The sequence below is a fragment of the Callorhinus ursinus genome, unplaced genomic scaffold (assembly GCF_003265705.2).
Source record: "Callorhinus ursinus isolate GAN/ISIS: 27379988/994484 unplaced genomic scaffold, GSC_fseal_2.0 scaffold30, whole genome shotgun sequence".
In the NCBI taxonomy this organism is placed as follows: Eukaryota; Metazoa; Chordata; class Mammalia; order Carnivora; family Otariidae; genus Callorhinus; species Callorhinus ursinus.
In genome coordinates, this window is record NW_027397092.1 from 17,574,351 (window position 1) to 17,586,799 (window position 12,449).

The 12,449-nt window shown below is 51.2% G+C and overlaps 1 protein-coding gene across 1 annotated transcript in view; it reads right to left on the reverse strand.

Moving 5' to 3' along the window:
- Positions 1-7,128, reverse strand: part of FSTL4 (follistatin like 4) — a 408,583-nt gene extending 401,455 nt beyond the window's left edge. Inside the window, exon 1 of the mRNA XM_025860911.2 lies at positions 7,018-7,128. The gene's annotated coding sequence lies outside the window, so the exon portion shown is untranslated. The remainder of the gene's footprint in view (positions 1-7,017) is intronic.
- Positions 7,129-12,449: the final 5,321 nt, after the last annotated feature.

Below are 12,449 nucleotides of genomic sequence, written 5' to 3' on the forward strand. Positions count from 1 at the left end.
CGACGTGTCCAAGCAGCTCTACCGTTTTTTTTTTCTTTTTTTAAGATTTGCACTGTAAACATTCCAACCTTGATTTCAGTATCTCCAAGAAATGCAGCCAGGGAGATAGAACTCATCGTGCAGTATTTACAACTCGTACTCAAGGAAACCAGAGAGGTTATTGATTTCTGTGAGCACCACACAATTCAGTGCTTAATTGCATGTGGTGCACACGGCATCCTGATTATGGCCAGGGAGATGAAGACACAGAGCTCCTTGGAGGCCAGCACCCCACGTGATCTGGCCTCGAACTGGTCTAGGGCAGGTGTCCCCATCAGAAATGATAAGCTGCTTGACAGACATTACAAGCTGATGGAGGAGTCCACCCCTGCTCACCCCCATGGCAAGAGCTTTGGAGGATGCCTACTTTGAACAAGAAGGGTTGGAGGCATCCCACCATCACTGCTGCTGACACCAGCGCCACCAAACAAATTCACTCCTACCACATTCCCAGCTTCCTCTGGCTGCTTTTCCAGATATGCTTTATGTCCCTCACTTGAGACAGAAAGGCCCACAGGAAGGAGAAGTCAGGCTAAAAATGATGCCATCTAACACTGGCCTCAGAAAAGGCAAGGTTGTAAGTCATGACAGTCTTTTAAAGAAAATGTTTCTCTTGTCGTACAAACAGTCCACAGGCTTCCATTTCTCTCTCCGTCTCTTCATCTTTGACATCTGTTGGCAAAGCTGGAGCGACCAGGGCAGTAGTCTGAGTGGGCAGTAAACACAGTATGAAGGTCATGGTCTCGTCACTGTCAGTATCCGCTCTGCACTCGGAAGGAGGCAGAGCTGAGGGCAAGGGTGCCGTGTGCCCTGCTACGTGGGACAGAACTAGAGCATTCCCGGCAGCCCCCAGAGCCCACGCTCCCGATCGGGGCTCTGGCTACAGTGTATGAGTTCTTCACACGGACTGCAGAGTGTGGAGGAAAAAAAAATCACATTCAGGACTAAAAGAAAATAAAAACTGCCACCAGTTCTTCTGAAAATAAATAGGGCAACTCCCTACTCTCCATCAAGTATTGTCTTCTGAACGCAGAGCCATGTGCCTGGAACTGCAGAAAGCACTTACTAGATTTTTGGAATTTTTTTTTTTAAATACCAATACTGAGGGGCACGTGGGTATCTTGGTTTTGGCTCAGGTCATGATCTTGGGGTCATGAGATCAAGGCCCGTATCAGGCTCTGTGCTCAGTGGGAGTCTGCTTGGGATTCTCTCTCTTCCTCTGCCGATCCTGCTCAGGCACGTGCGTGCTATCTCTCTAAAATAAATAAATCTTTTTAAAAAATACCAATACTCAAGCTAGAACTAGAAAGACACTACTTCCTACTTTATTTTTGGTAATTCTTCCCTACTTATCCACTATCAAACAGTGCTCGTGGGGAAGCACACGTACAAAAGGTCTTCTTTTCTCCCTTCTCATGCTTTCAAGCCTGAATAAACCAAAAACAGCAAAATAATCAAAACTTACTTAACATACAAACGTCAATTTCTGGAGTTATGAAATATTCAAGCCACGAAACCGACTATTTAGTTCTCAGTTTGCCTAGTAATCCAGGACTAATTATGTTTGATGTTTTATTATTAATGGATAGCATTAAAATAAAATCCATTCGTTTCAATTGTTATTTTGGCAAGCTCGGAAACTATTTTAGAGGGAGCCCCCAGACCTGTGGTATTAAACCGGCTGTTTTGAGTTGTGCTTCAGGAAGCCTGGGCTCCAGCCCTGCGGCACCCGGACTCGTCTCTGGTTTTATCTGGTTGGCGCTGAGGTTCCCCAAAGACTTAAAGACAAGGAAACACAAGAGCCAGGTCAATTACTGAAATATTTCCAGCTTCTTTGTAACGTTTGGCTCAGCTTGGCCACCACCAGACCACCACCAGTCCCACCAGATGGGACTTCATTTGCACGGTGGATGCATGTTCGATGTCATTTTACACTCACTGTGTTTGACAATTCATTTTACCTGCAGGAGCAACAGCCTAAAAATTTACAACTCAAGTTTTATGATGGTTCGGTTCACAAAAAAAGAATATTGGGTCTAAATCAGTTTTGATGACCTATCTAATAACCAAATAGAAGCGATCTCTTTGGTTAGCACTTATGTAAGAGTAATGTGTGTCAGGCACTATTCTAAACACTTCACAGGTATTAACTCACTGTCTTCCCTTCTGCTCCATGAGGAGGGCATTAGTCATCCCCTAGTCAGATGACACAGCAGACAGGTCACAGAGAGGCTAAGTACCCTGCAAAGCCATGTGGCATATAAATGGCAGAGCTGGGACTCCAAGCCGCACAGGTGGACTCGGCGAGACGTCTGCGCTCTTCACGTCCTCCCCTCTGCGGCCTCTCAATACTTAGCAGTATTTTGTTTCAATAAACAGTTGTTCTTAGCAAGATGGGGAAAACCCAGGTCGAGCAAGATAGGCAATCCCGAGCCTCTCCTTTCCTCTGACAGCTGCCATGAGCCGCACTCCCCCAGAGGAGCAGAGCACAAGGAAAGAGCCAGGCTGCTCCTCGCTGCGCCCCTCCCCGGAATGCGGCCACTTGGCACACGGTCCTCAGCTTTCATAGCTGCTGTCTTTATTGGCAGGAAGAAGTGTAGTTGAACAAAAAAAAGAAAAAGAAAGAAAGAAATGAGGAGGAGATGCACAGAATGCTGGGCAGCAAGGATGCCTCTCAGCTGATGGGGAGTGCCAGCATGGTGAAGACAGTCACTTTGAGGGAAGTAGACCTGTTGACTCATTACTCCTCACCTTCAAATAGCCCTATTGATCTTCAGACAGAAGAAAATACAAGAATCTCCTCATTATAGAAATGGGAAGGTACCAGCTATAATATCGCAAACCCTCTTTTTCAACCTCGAGTTCCTTTTGAGATCTATTTAGGTTTATAAGCTTCATTCAATCCATGTTAGAGTCCTAAGACTGGCTATAAATCTATTGGAGATTGTTCTCGTAAAAGAGCTGGGACTGCCTTTTCTTTCAAACAACCCATAATGCACAATGACTTGATATTTAAGACCTAGTTCCTCGGAGGTTTTCCACCCAAGCCTCACTTTTCCCCATGCTCAAGAGAATCAGGTGCTAGGTTAGCTGCGGCCCAGATAGGACACCAGAAGCCTGGAGGGTCAGAGAATTCACCCAATGTATGAGCCAAGTCAGGAGCCAGATGTAGACTGAAACCAGGCATCCTGACCCCTAGGCAACGGCTTTGCTTCTTACATTATCACAAACACATACGGAATGCTGGCATTCTGTCTCGATCAGACTAATTTTGCTTTTCTTAGTGCTGGATGGGCCCTACTAGATCATCTACCAGCTCTGTGTGTAAAGTACAGGATTTTTCTGGTTTTATTATTATAAGCCACTACCTGTGCTATTACTTGTATTTAAAATCATAGAGGTACTACCAATTTGTATGATGTGACATTCGGAAAACTGACTCGCTTTTTCAAGAAAGTTGAAAAATGCGATGTAAGAATGCAAGTGGTTAGGGAGAAATAGGAGTGAAGAGGTCGATTCCAAATCTGCCCCACCACAGAAGACACACCAGCATGCGAGTGGTGGGTATTGAACAGGGTCAGAGGCCAGAGAGATGCATGGACACTAAACTGGCAATGGTTCTGATACAAACTTCGCTTCTCTCTTCTAGGAAGCGGCCTTGTTTGGGAAGAGTGGGAATTCAGACCCTGAGAGCTTCTAGAGACATTATTCACCAGTTCTCTCTCAGCGTCTCTCCCAGAACATGGGAACGTTACCAAACTAGACATTACAGATTAGTCACATGGAAATGGCTTCTCTTTGTAACCATCAAGACCAGAAATCATGAAGATGCTTTGGTAGAACCAAGCAATACCACCCCAGCCTTAAAGAGAACAGTAAGGTTTGGGACCCTGAGGCACCTCAACTTCCAACCTTTCCAACTAACCAAGTGTATGCGTTAGCCAATTACTATAGGAGCATTGCATTTTGCATATGGGATGTTGGCAATCAACAAATGGAAACCGCCTGGAGACCACCAAAATCCTGCAGCCTCCAGTAGGTCTACCCAGTGTTAAAAGAAGAAGAAGAAAAAAAAAAAACATTGACCCTAACCCAACACCATGAGGCTACACATTAATTTCTTCTGAAAGGTTCGGGACCCTAGTTTTGATATCCAGGTGTTTTAAGAAAAAAACAAGGGGTTCAAACTTCCTAAGATAGCCCCTCAAATACCAACCCAGGGAACTTAGGCATGGAAATATATCAGGCTACCCCTGCAGCAAGCCATAATGAAGTTACACTGCATTTCCCATTGATTATCTGCTCTTTATCTTTGGTTAATTGTTCCAACATTTGTTAAACTGAATGTCTAAATTAGTCTGTGTGCAATGTATCAATCTATGACACTTCTATATACCAGGAAGTTTAACCCACACACCTGTGAGTTCCAGGAACCCTCGTCATTTCAACATTTAGATTATACTGCTTAAGTACCACGTTCTCCCAACAGGAGTTCTATTTTACTCAAAGTTCCATGCCTTGTGTTACACATTAAGAGAAAGAAAATGTAAGGACATATGTGCTCTTGAAATAACTTCCTAATTTCATCAAGTTAGTAAGCACACACTTGACCGCACACAGCAACACAAGAAGGTTGCATTTGCAGAAACATACCAAGAAAGGTAAAGTAGGAATTAAAGATCTAAGAAATTCTGGCTACTCAATGACCTGTTTCTGGAATATAGTATTAAGTCCAACAGAAGATCACAACATGAAGATCACTTAAAAAAAAAAAAATCCTGCAACTCTGAGACTGAGAAGAATCCTGAGCAACTGATGGGTCAAAGTAGAAAAATCCAACCTACCCCTCACGCACCCACCTCCAGGACAGAGCACAAGGGACAAAAGTTCCCCCAAGGCCCATGGGAATAGGCTGGCCCCTCTCTGGAATAAAAACAGATTTCCCGAGATTAAGGAAAATTGAGGGTGGTGAAAAATGTCTAAGACAGAAAAAGCCACTGGAACATTAACACATTACGGTATATATGAAGGAGGCTATCATCTTGCATGACCTTTGGCTCAGTCTAAAGTCTTGGGGGAGGGGCCGTCTCTTTTCCTAGGATGGGAAGAAAGCTACCATTCAGCTGAGTGTGTCTGAAGAGAAATGCTGTAGTAATGCTGCAGTGCCTTTTCACAAAACCAAGAGGGGAAGCAGCCATGGGCTCTATGGGGCATTGGTTCATGGCTGTGGTTTGAGCTACTGCCTTAGGATTGCTGGGGCTCTGGTGTCCTAGAAGCTCCATCATTTACTCCCCTGACCATTTACTCCCAAGCTGAGCCCTCCGCCTGACAACAACCCAGATCAGAGCCTGTCCTGGGAGCCGGGAGGGGCAAGCACAGGAACCCACCCACTCCAGCACTGACAGGACACTGCTAAAAGTCATGTCTGACTTTCCCCTAAGCCCGGTGGTGGGAAAATAACTTTAGATCTTCGAGAAACGTCGGAATGTCTTCCCGATGCCTCAGAGATTGTGATATAGGCCCATTCCCAGTGCACGTTTGGTTAAGAGTTACCATGCCACCTCCTAATGAAATTCTGTTTACGTGTGGCCCACAGAATGTGGACGAATGTTTCTATCTCGGGGACCCATCTAGCACAATTCCCCGTGCACAGGCTTGCAATAAATTTAGGAAGGGAACCGATCAAAGCTACTGGCGCTGTTTTTCACTCGCGGGAAACCTCGGAGGAAGCGACACCTAGAGGAGAGCGGAGAAGAGCGACGGCAGCGCGATTCATCAATGTCGGCGACAGTTATGGGAACGAGGTCGGCTGGACAGCGCAGGGGGACTGACTAGCAGGGCGAGATAGAGACCTAGCAGGGTCCGACTCCGCGGGGCCCCGGCAACTTCAGCACACCTGCGCACTGCACGGGCTGCTTGCCACATCCCGGGCACTGCGAGAAATCCTGCTGCTTCCAGCGGGTTTCTGCCCTTGCTAGAGTGGCGGGCGCCGAAGTCCTCAGGTGGCAGGCCGCGGGCGAGTGCGCCGGAGGCGCCGCTTGGTCAGCTCAAGGGGGCCCCGAAGGCTCGCGCTGCGCTCGGCCCCCAACTCCGGGCGACAAGCGCCCCAAGCGCAGCGCTCTGTCTGCGTCGCCTAGGTGCCCCCCAAACTTGAAATAGGTGTCCTTTGCTGGTGCAGAGAGGGGCGGAGATCATCCACCGCACAAGCTCTCTTAGCACCAAGCTCCCTGCCCGAGCGTGCCCCAAACAAACTGCTCCTTAGTGACCCCCCGGCAGGGAACACTGGTCGCTCTCTTGGAACAGAGACTAGCTGGACAGAACCGGAGCCGCGGGCTTCGCGGAACGAGGTGGTGCCACGGTGCCCCCTCCTCAGCCTCCGCCGAGCCCCAACGTGCAGACGCGGCGGACCTCGGGGGAGCGACCGCCAGGCGGGGCGCAGCGGGCCCTTCGGGCTGCAGCGCGCACACGCAAGTTTCCCCGCAAAGCTGGAGGGAGGAGGCAGCGAGGACGCCCGCTCCGCACCCCAGCGCGGGGCCAAGGGCACCGAGCCGAGCCGAGGGGCTGCTACTCGCCCAGCTCGCCGAGGCCGCTCGGGGGCCCGAGCACCGAGAGCGGCGCCTGCGGGGTCTCGGAGCCGGCGCGGGCAGCGGGCTCGGCGGGAGCGGTTCTGCTCCGCGCTCCGGCCGGGTCACTCCGATACCTACTGCAGACCCGGGCCACCAGCCTCGGCGCCCCAGCCTTTCCCCCGAGTCCTGGCCGGGGCCGGGGTAGCCCGGGCGAGCCCGAGTCTCGTGGTCCCGTGCCCGCCGCCCGCCAGGCGGGCAAACTTGGCTCTCCGGCGCCGGCGGTGAGGACAAGCGAGCGCCCGCGCCGGGCCCTGCAGGGAAACGCGGGGCCGCGGGCGCCGGGACCCCAGCGGGGCGCAGCGGGACCGGCTGGTGGCGGCGGCGGCTTGGCACCCTCCCCGCGCCCGCGTACCTGAGGTGGCCGGGGCCGAGGGAAGACCAGGTGGCCGGACGCGGGCGGACGGGAGCGCCCGTGGAGGCGGTGGCGGTGGCGGTGGCGGCGACCCGGCCCCGCGTCTTTGGGTCGGTCTCTCTGGCTGTCGGCGGGTCCCGAACGCGCTGGAGGCTGTCTCGGCTCCAGCTCCGTGAGCCGCCGCTGCCGTACCACCGCCGCCGCGGCTGCCCTATTTCTGCCGCCGGGACCGGAGCTCGTGACGTCACCCTCCGGTCCCCGCCTGCCCAATCGCCGCCACCTGTGCGCGCGGCGCCCGCCCGCCCGCCGCTCAGACCCGCGCGGGGCCCGCGGCAGGTGCGTGGAGCAGCCGGGCGCGCACGCGGGGCGCGAGGACTCCCAGCGCTCCAGGGCGATCTCCGCACCCGCCGCTGAAGGCGGTGCGCTTCAGCCCCGGGCTCTCGTAGAGATCTGCAGGCGACATCCCCCTTCCACTCCCCAACACACCCCTTCTCTCCCCTCCTCTGGCTGCTTCCCGGGCCGAGTTCCCCAGCCTGTGCTCTCAAGAGGCACAAGTGGTCTTAATCAGCCGCCATAGCTGTGGAGCCTCGGCGGGCCAGGACACCGGGAGGCTAAGTGAAGTGACACGCCCCCTCGCTGAGAGCCAACAACCTGCGAAAGAGCGAAGTTTTTGTACCTCTCTTCGGACTCTGCCCTCTCCCAGCCGGAGAATCTTACAAAATCCTGGGCAGACAAGGGCAGTCCCAGGTGATGTGGGCTTGGCCTGGCCAAGCTGGGACAAGAGAGTCCCCTATTCTCTCTTCCAACGAGACATTTTCACTGCCCAGACTTCATCCCCAAGCCTGGGGCTCTCAAACCTTTCTGGACCCCCTATTCAACATCCAGAACTTTTGGAGACCCCCAACTCCGTTGTCATTTGCTTTCACTAATTGACCTAGAGATCAGTCTTGGTGCCCAAATAAATTGCAAACACTTTTGTAACAACTAGCACCCCTCCCCACCCCCACCAGCGGTCTAGCTATAGCCCAAGTCTGGCGTCAGATTTAAGCACTCCTAGCTAGGCCAGGCTGGTGGTAACTGATGGGCAGGAGGCTTTCTGGGCGACTGCCCCCTGCTCTGTCTATGTGGGCACCGGGTAACTGGCTGGTGTAGTGGGACAGTGTCTTGTCCATGGCCCTGTGATCTCTTCTGGCCTGGAGGAGGGGACAGAGGGGATTTTCTAAGGATAAGTTTAGTTAAATATCAAGAGAAGAGGAAGAATAAAATGCTGGCATGGAGTAAAGGTATTACATTTGCTCTTTCCTTCAACAGATATTTCCTGGGCCCCTCCCATGTACCAGGCACTGTGCTAGGTGCTGGGAAGACAGCAGTGGGTGGACCAGCATGGTCCCTACCCTCACACAGGCTTCCATCTGAGATCCAGCTCTCCCCCTACCACTGCCCAGTCTATAACCCAGGCCAGTAATATCTCTGCTCTAAGTATCAGTTTCCCCATCTGCAAAATAAGGAGTGCATGAGACCTGGGTGACTTCCAGGTCTCCGTCGCTGTGACTTCCCACTTAGAAACAGTGATGTGGGCTCAGAAGGACAAAAGCCATACCATCCTCAGTGCCCTAGGGCCTTGGCAGGAATGATGCTCTCTCATATTTGACCATGAATCTTTGCCAAGGCCATCCGTGACTGAACCCCCAAGGCTGGCTTGAGGCCAGATTCTCTACAGCGGGACTGGGGAAAGGAGGGCACTTTCCATCCTGGGAGAGAGAGAAGGACTGGACATAAAAGGAAACAGGGGAATTTGGAAATAGGCTATGCCTCCCTCTGAAATTTAATTCTAAGTCCGTGGACAAGATGGAGCCCCACAGCACAGAGACTGGGTTTAGCTCCCCTCCCACACTTTGAGGTGTTTGGAAAAGCAGATTTCTGTTCTCAGCTCTGAGCACAAAGTCCCTGAGTCAGCCCAGTGGCCCTATTACATAACCAAGGCAGGCCTTGGGGTGTGTCTTTTTAATAACTACGGGTCATATGTAAGCCAAGGTCTGTAGATTGACCACGCTCTGAAATAGCTCTGTTTAGTGCAGCGAACAGGGACTGGACTTCCACAGACTTCCTTGGCTTCCCGAAGAAGGGGGGAATGTAGCTGCTACAAACCAGATGTACAGAATATCCCTCGGAGATAATGCTAACATCTGAAGTGAGCTATTGTGACTACTGTGCATAAAATAAGGGTGGAATTAAAGTCACCTTGGAATAAAAAAGGTGAAGTGTGAATGACAAAATAAAACAAGACTTCAGGGCAGCGGCATCAGACACCAGCAGACCTTGACACCTCTCTGAATTGCTCTGTGCTTGGACCTCTCAGGGCAATTCTTGTTTTTTGGTTTTTTTTTTTTTTAAGATTTTATTTATTTATTTGACAGAGAGCTAGAGAGCACAAGTAGGCAGAGAGGCAGGCAGAGGGAGAGGGAGAAGCGGGCTCGCTGCTCAGCAGGGAGCCCGATGCAGGACTCGATCCCCGGACCCTGGGATCATGACCCGAGGCGAAGGCAGCCGCTTAACCGACTGAGTCACCCAGGTGCCCCCAATTCTTGGTTTAATAATACTCCCCCAACATGGAAAACAGGCTAGATTCCCCACAAAGAATTTGCTCGCAACCCTGTCTCAGAATTTGCAAGCATACTGATGCTTCTCGGTAGCCAATTGGGATGTTGGGCAAAAAGGGGGGGGGGGGGGGGGGGGAGTTAAGTTTTGAATTCATATAATTCAGTAAGTTTGGAAGGGGGAAGTTAGAAGGAAACATAAGTTCAGATAACTGCCTCCAACCCCATTGTAGGGATTGGTGAGCGATTTCCCAAGACAGACTCAGAGACACACAAAAGGAAGTGAGCACTGTATTTTTGCAAGATCAGGAAATTCAAAAATCTCCTATGGATATTTACTTTACCAGTTTTAAAACTTTCTTCTATTTCTATTCTTACCCAAAACACAACAGTACGTTAAAAAACTGCAGCCAAACAATGGGTCTCCTACAGGTCATTTCAGCGTGCACCGGCATATCGGGTCACGCAGAGAGACCCCAGAGCCGCAGGATCGGGAAGAAGCAGGGCACCTCCTCCAGATTCAGCCACAAGTTTCCTTGTCACCAGCTATGGATCAGATCCCCCTGGGCTGGTCAGACAGCACCCAGAAACACCTGTTAGCAGCCAGACTGGGAGGACATGTGAGAAGGTAGGAGAAGGCAGGAAAGAGTCTTCCTGGTCTTGCATAATTGAACATTCTGCTGCCTGTCCGAAAAACGTCTTAAAAAATCTTCAAACCAAACCATGCAGTGGACTGAAGAACCAGTCTGGATCTTTGGAGAGCCCCAGACAGAAAGGCACAAGGACCGGGTCCCTCTCCTGCCTCTACCACACTTTGGCTGAGCCTTTCCAGGCCTAGTTTCTTCATGTCTCATGTCTCCAGTGGGAGTTGGAGGGGGGTGGGGTGGGAGGTGGTCATACTCAATCACCTTCTGAGGCCATTTTCTATTCTGCAAGCCCATGCCTTTATTTTTGCTAGGATTTATGGAAGTGAGGGCCACTCTGATCTAAGAAGAGCTATGATGTTAAGGGTTTCCTCCAAGATTTCTTAAATCATGGTCCACTTAGTCATCGAGAAATTAAGGGAATGGAGGCAATAAATTCAAAATTCTAGACCTAAAATCACACTCAGAAATAATTGTTTAACTTTGATTTAGGGAGAAAAGTAGCCAGCATGGAGATTAAGTAAGGTATTCCTTCAAGAGGTAAGTGTGATTTGGGAAATTTTTCAAGGCAATGACAAAGCACTAAAGAATGAGTATTTTAATTAAGAAGCTGGGATGAGTGAAAAGCCACAATGAGGGGAGGGAACAGTGATGGGTAAAAGTGGAGGGCATGAAAAATAAAACCCTTCACCATGGTACGAATCCCGAGACAGAAGTCCCATCCGGCTCCCAGGGCCTAGGCTGAGGCTACAGGGGGTCTAAGGAAGGCCCCCAAGTAGGAGGAAATGAAGCTCAGTCACCTGTGAAATAAATGTGCACAGGGAGAATGTGGGCTGACCCGGCCAGGCTTCCAAGCCACAACGGACCACCTCCTATGGGGGACAGGAGAGAGAGACGAAGTGGGACAATGGGCAAAGAGAGGGGCCAACCGCCTTTACTCAACCTTATTTATTCAGACTCACAAATTTTTGCCACGACCCTGTTTTCCAGCTCATCAATATTGAGCAGCAAATAACATGCCAAGCGACAAAACAAAATCATTCAAAAAGATGAGTGCTTACCTTATGGACACTCCATTCCTGTGAATATATGCTCCACTCAAATGCATATGCAGTATTGTGGCGGGTCATCTTGAGTATTCTGAAGAGCACTAAGCCAGACGAGGATCTGTGAGCTGGTACTGGACTTAGCTTATATAGGACCCCAAATCTGAGTAGCCACACTGACCTCTCTGCCCCCACGCCCCTCCCTCCACTCTGCCCCTACCCTCAGTCCCACTTGTCCTGCTTCCTGACCCCTCTGAGTTATTCCCACAGCCTTAGAGACAGACCCCTCTGCTGTTACTGCCAGCACCTCAAACCAAGAAGCGCCCCCCTCCCCCTACCCCTGTGCATGTGGCACCAACTGACACAGAGACACTGGCCTCCATCCATGCCTGTGCAATGGTCAGACTAGCCCCGTGGGGGCTCTGGCTTCCCCAGAGGCTGCCTGGGGGAGCTGCTCCACACAACACAGAGGGGTGGGGGAGGTCATGGCGGGGGAGTGGGGAGGACTTGACAAGCAGGAGCTGGGGTACAGGCGGAAGCCAGCAGGTAAATTCTCCCTTCCTTCCCTGGATAGTCGTACTGAGATGCAGTATGCCAAGGGTCCTGTGTAAGGAGAGCCCCAGAGACCAAGCCCTGAGTTACATGATGACAGAGCTGGGCCTTCCCTATCTGCTCTTCTTCCTTGTTCCTGCTTCCTGGGATTGGACTCCTCCTCACTGAGGTGTAAAGCTTTTGCCCTGGGCTCTGATTTCTAGAGAATGCAGAGGAAGGAAGGAAGAGTGGTGACTCTTTTCAAGAAGGCAGCTGAAAAGTTCTCTCTAAGGACGAGGAGGCACTGGGAAGAGAGACATGAAGAAATGAGGGGATGAGGTATGACCAGATCTGGTGGGGAGAACATGCAGGCAGAAGGCACACCAGGCGTGAAGACCTGACTGGACGTGAGCACACTAAGCAGAGGGACCAGGCGGACAGCTGTTGAAGAAGGCGGGGCGGTGGCCAGGGCCAGATCACTTAGGCCCTGGAGGCCCTGATGAACGAGGACTTCAGATCTGATTTGACGTGTAATGGGAGCCACTGGAGGGTTCTGAGCAGGAGAATGACATGATCTGCCGTACGTTTTGAACATCCCTCCAGCTGCTGTATGG